Source organism: Cibotium barometz, chromosome 31 (genome assembly GCF_041138505.1).
Source record: "Cibotium barometz isolate CiBa-2024 chromosome 31, ASM4113850v1, whole genome shotgun sequence".
NCBI classification, from domain to species: Eukaryota; Viridiplantae; Streptophyta; class Polypodiopsida; order Cyatheales; family Cibotiaceae; genus Cibotium; species Cibotium barometz.
In genome coordinates, this window is record NC_141076.1 from 1,693,691 (window position 1) to 1,700,149 (window position 6,459).

The window sequence follows — 6,459 nt, forward strand, 5'->3', positions numbered from 1 at the left end:
TTTGGTTTAACTCAGGTTCCCTCTTTTTTTTTAAAAAAAATACGTTTTTAGGTGCCATGGGATATCCTTCTCAAATTTTGGTGAGTTGGAAATAGAACCCTTTTAAATTTTCCAAATTTTAGTTATGTTTTTTGGTTTTACATTCCTCCTCAAAAATGTCAACTTGCTTCTCATTTATTGGTGAAAAGGATTTCCTAAACCCTACTTAGAATTGCTTCACCCATCCCACTGTTCCCACATTTTTTTTAGATAACGTTGCATAGAACAATGAATTGAACGAGGGTCTGGATTGAGAGATGACGTTGAAGGGCTCTCTGCACATGTTGCATCAATGCGGTCCACATGGATGATTTTTGCCGGCCATCAAGTCCATTTTGGGGCATTTTAACCGATCAACCATTTCAGATGCCCATCAAATAATACACTAGATTACACAAGTTGTGAAAGCCTTTCAAGAGGGTCCTGTTAGAGTGAGTGGAGACAATGGTACCGCCCATTGGTTGGTCCTTGATCAATAATTCTAGAATAAAGTCTTTTCTTTTATGTCTCTACTGCCCCTTTCCTACGTGTAAAAATCCCAAAAATGTGCAAAACACCTTGCAAATATCAACCCTAGTTGCATTAAAGCTAAGATCTCTCTCTCTCTCTCTCTCTCTCTCTCTCTCTCTCCCTTTATCTCTCTCTCTCTATATCTCTCTCATCAACATTACCATCTCTCTCCCTTCCTTTCTCTCTCTTTGTGTTTTATTAGCACTACCTTTCTCTCTCTTTCTCTCACGCACATATCTCACCTCTTTGCCATATCTTTACACTTGTGTGTGATTAGCACTACCATCTCTCTCTCTCTCTCTCTCTCTCTCTCTCTCTCTCTCTCTCTCTCTCCCCCGTGTGCATTGTAATTTATTCTTGTGTATGTGCAATTGACATGCTAGTAACATGCATGGTGATTGGTTGCTCTTAACATGCATGGTGCTTGGCTCGTCTTATGAATATAGGCTTTCGAGATGCCAATGAAGGCCATTGCATTTCTCCTAGTGCATCCATTAAAAATAGCCTAGTGCTTCCATACCATACCCTTATAATAACATTACTGTAACAATAACTTTGAAAGACATAGCTATCACTATCGTGAGCAGCGAGTTCCCATCTATAGGCTGTGCACAGCCTCCCAGCCACACAGCCCCGCCTTCCCCTCCACCTTCCGTCCCCTCCTTGCGTCCAGCCTCCAATCCCCCTTCCTTTTTGTAGCCCGGTCTGTTATGAAAATTGGTTAATAAGTTGGATTATTATTATTTATTTCTATTCGTCGCATGGTAGTGACTTGTCGTGTGCATAAGCATGTGGCACTGGTCACATTAAGCTAGGCGGATAGAAAAGATTTAATGTTGGTTGTGTTTTTGGTGAGCATATAATCAGTGGCATGAGTAATGTGGATGTGGAGACATTTTTGTACCACGCTCTCGAATTTTAATATGTGCCGACAGTGTGCGATTATTTTAGCAATCACAATTTATGAAGACTATGGCTTGGCCAATTTATTATGTTTTGAAGATATTTTAGCGATTTAATTATTATCCAAGATTTTGGTTGGCGTAAATATCGAACTTGGGGAACAAGTTTCAAGAAGATAAGCTTTGTCCAAAGTGGAATGTACTTTTTGGATATTTTGAGCACGTAAGAATGAAATCTATAAATACGTGCGCGAGGGAGGTGCTCACTCGCACACGGGGGGAGATTGCACCCAATACTGTGTCGTTATTTTCGTTCTCTTCTTTGCGTAAGACTCTAACAGTGGTATCAGAGCGCAGGACTGCAGCAAAAGGTGTAGTGCGAGAGCAGCACGCGCGACTCCTCGCCCCAATCCGTATAGTAGTACAACAGTGAACTTGGGGAACAAGTTTCGAGAAGATAAGCTTCGCCCAAAGTGGAATGTACTTTTTGGCTATTTTGAGCACGTAAGAATGAAATCTATAAATACATGTGCGAGGGAGGTGCTCACTTGCGCACGGGGGGAGATTGCACCCAATACTGTGTCGTTATTTTCGTTCTCTTTTTTGTCGCAATGGATCTGTGCGTAAGACTCTAACAGTGGTATCAGAGCGCAGGACTGCAACAAAAGAAGGTGTGGTGCGAGAGCACACGCGACCCCCCGCTCCCAATCTGTACAGAAGTGCAACAGCGGGCAACCGAGGCGACCAAGACATAGACCGGCATACTTCGACAACAAGGCTTCGTTGGCACCATTGGCTGTATACGTAGGAGCCATCTCTTAACCTTGGCAAGAAGGTGAGCCTTGAATCCACCAACTCCTAGGTAAGAGGCAAGTGTTACCACTTGGATATTCACCTTGGTTGCTAACTCAATTCAATCATACTATCCTTAAAGTCAAAACTCAAGGCTCTACTTTCCATAAAGAAGCCTTTCTTTTCAACTATTATTACATAGTTTCCTTCATAAACTATTAATACATAGTTTCCATAAGAAAGCCTTTCTTTTAACTATTTATACATAGTTTTCACCCAAGAAGTTGTTCACACAACAACTATGGAGCAAACGGGTAACCCAAATACTTCCGTCAACGAAGATCCTTTTTCCAACTTTCCTCTTGAGCCACAAAATGCTATTCTACGGCAAAATTTGGAAAACGCTACTTGCGCTATCCAAGAACGAGATTAACAACTGTCCATTCAACAAGCCGAAGATGAACGATATATTCGGATTTTACGAGGTGCCTATGAAGCACAACAAACTCGACGAGAACAAAAGATAAGTCGTAAGTCCTTTCAATTCATAAAGTTTGATGGCAAAAAAGATGGGAGAATTGTCTTGGCTTGGTTAAGCCAATTCGATGACTATTTCGCTGGCGAATCCTTCCCCGAACATGAAAAGATCAAGTGCGTCACCAACCATATGACCGACAAAGCTACTCTATGGCGGAATGTCCTCAGAAAAAGCGCAACTCGTCCCACTATCTGGGATGAATTTATTGAGAAGATAAAAGAGTCTTTTCTTCCACCCCAATTCCATCTAAAAACCCGATGTGCTTGGGCTAGAATTACATGGGTTAAAGGGGATAAAGTAGCCGACTACACAAAACGATTCTGGCAACGTCTACTCCTCTGCATGCTTGAAGAAGTGCTTGAAGAAACTCTACAACGCAAATATGAAGACGGCCTAGAAGCAGGTATAGAAGCAAAACTCAACACTTTGCAATCTAATACCCTTTATGATGTAATCTCTATTGCATTTGATATTGAGAAAGAATTTGAATTTATTGCTAAACGACTTCAACAACAAAACTCTCAGGCCCGACAATCATCAATGGTAAGTATCAATCGTCCTTTCAAGCGGTCCTACCCTACCCCACGTACTAATAATTTCAACACTCCATGTGCACTCACTTTTTCCTTAAATAATGTACTTAATGGGGCAAATTCCAAGCGCAGGGATATAAATTCTAAGCCCATGGCTACTCATCGGTGCACCTAATAAAAAGCCATGTATAATATGTTATCGATGCGGCAAGCCTGGCCATGTCAAGGCTAATTGTCATGTCAAGCTTCCTCCAAACAAGTCAACTACTGTGGAATCGCATAACATTGAAGAAGAACCTACCCTGGTGGATGATGAATTTATTCCAGATTGGACTAAAGAAACATTACAACAAGAGAGGACACATGAAACGCAAGCGACAAGTAAGCATTATTCTTTACACTCTTTGTTGCGTATTACATGAAACTGAAGTGTGTATCTTACATGATGATGGTAGTTCGCATGACTTCATTTTTGAAAAGATGGTTAGAAAATTGCAATTAGAATCTACTCCTTCATTATATAAAGTGAAGGCTGCATTTCGAGGAACTAGGTACAATGTCACACATGAAATTAAGAATCTTGAAATTTGCATTGGTAATTACAAAGATAAAAGAGACTTTTTAATTGCACCACTTCAATCATCTGATGTTATCCTTGGTATACCTTTACGTCACCAGCACAACTTGCATATTGACTACGACACACACACTATGACATTTCAGTTTCAGGGACAATCTGTTTACTTGATTGGTACTCGTGAGTTGGAAATGCTTCCCTTAATTTCTCACACACAAGCACGCAAGGTACTTCGAAAGCAAGAAAAGGCTTATCTAATTTTTGTTAATGAAGTTGAAGTTAAAGAAACACCTATGTCTGCTTCACACACTAAATTTCTTACTAAGTTCCAAGATTGTTTTGCTAATGATTATCCCCCTCACCTTCCTCTCTTACTAAGCTCCAAGATTGTTTTGCTAATGATTATCCCCCTCACCTTCCTCTCTTACTAAGCTCCAAGATTGTTTTGCTAATGATTATCCCCCTTACCTTCCTCCTTCTCATGGTGACTTAGATCACAAGATAGAACTCTTTCTTGGTATTCCACCTCCTCACAAAGCTCCCTATAGACACAGTCCTTTGCACCAAAAGGAAATTCAACGTTAGGTCACTGAATTAATAGATAAAGGCTTAATCCTTCCTAGTTCTTCACCTTTTGGAGCACTTGTTTTGCTAGTAGAGAAAAAGAACAAGACCTATAGAATGTGCATTGACTATAGGGCTCTTAATAAGGTGACTGTGAAGAATAGATATCCTATACCCCGCATAGATGACCTGCTAGACAAACTAAAAGGAGCTAGTGTCTTTAGTAAAATAGATTTGAAATCTGGATACCACCAGGTTCGCATGGACCCAGGGGATATTTTTAAGACTACGTTTCGTACACAGTTTGGCCATTATGAATTTGTTGTTATGCCCTTTGGTCTTACTAATGCACCCGCTACTTTTGCAAGGATGATGAATAAGATTTTCTTGGATAACCAACACTTTGTGGTTGTATTTTTTGATGATATGAAACCAAAATACGAATTAGTTCTTTGTGCAATTTAATAATCCTTGTAACAATTGCATGAATAATCGTATCAATAGCCAAACAATTCCTTTCTCTAGAGATAGAACTGCACAATTATTGCGGAATCTTTATGTGGCAGTTCTTAATTAGTTTAGCTCATCCTTTCATCATATTCGCAACACATACGTAAACATGCTAAGAGCGGTGCATAGTATGCTTTCCATATCATGCAACATAAGCTTTGTATGAGTGACATGAATTAGCAAGAATCTTGAGCATGCACACACCACACATAGCAAAGAGTGCTAACAGTAAATTCCACTTGCCTCTTGCTATCACACACATAATAAAGAACTGCAAACAAATAAACAAACTACACACGACACCGCAGTGAGGGCCGGATATGTGAGGCTGACCCCTCCTCGAAAGGATTTATATTTCTTTTTTTTCTTTTTTCTTTTTTTTTCGAGAAAAGATCCTTTCATTAGTTAAATAAAAACGCCCGTAGGGCTACAAAAGATCTCTCCTGCTCATGAGAGAAACAGTGCAGTGAATACAGTATAGCAGCTCGGGAGACTCTCCCTAGGTGCTGCAAAATACAAGCATCAGTACTACAGAGGACTGAAGGTTAAATCATACAATAGGGGGGGGGGAAGCCAAACAGGTGGCCTGTAATGCCAAACAACGGGGGGATCCCGTGTGTAAGGTGTAGAAGGGGCCTCTGCGCCAAGTGGTGTGAAAAGCTTGGCACCGCAAGATCGCCTCATCCGCGAGTCGCCCCGGATGCGGTCATACTGTCCTCGCAGGGTGAGGATCAACTCCTGCCAAATCCCCCGTACAGTCTCTGCTGGTGGCTCCAGTCTCCCCTCAAAGGCCGTGAAACACCGGGCCCTCCAGGTGAACCAGATGGTGAGGCTGCTGAGGAGCTCCCATCGTAAATCCCTCTCCTGTGCCTAGCTGGCGGACGAGAAATCCGGTGCCGGAACCAGGCGAGGCTGGCCCCTAATGAATCTGATGGCCTGACTGTCCTGCTCCATCTCATAGCCCATAGCAGGCCCTGACGAAGTCGACCAAGCAGCGGCACCCCACGTAAACATACCCTCTGGAGAGAGGGGGGCCAGAATACGCAGCATCCGCAGCCAAATCTGCTGTGCCTGAGGGCAATCCCAAAGGCAATGTCTCTGTGTCTCCATAGGGTGGCCGCATCGGACGCAGGCCGCCGGAAGACTGCTGTAAACAAGCCAGGTGCCAACTGCTGAGCCCCTGTGGGCGACCAGCCACTGGAAAGTCGAGATCCTGCGGGCCTGTTGACTAGCCCAGAGCCGAGCCCAAAAATCCTCCAGGAACTCCTGTGAGAGTCCCTGTAGTAGCCGCCAATGCCCCGCTGCTGCAGCTGGAGAGACCATCCTCGTCGTCGTCAAAATATGCCGCCCCAGCCGAACAATATACTGAAAAAAGGTGATCTCTGTGGCCTCAAGGGATGCATAAGGATCATGCCACTCGTACTCCCCAGGGTCCCACTGTAGCCGGGCCAAGGGGCGCACTGCATATGCCCATATGCGCCAATCCGGGAGCAC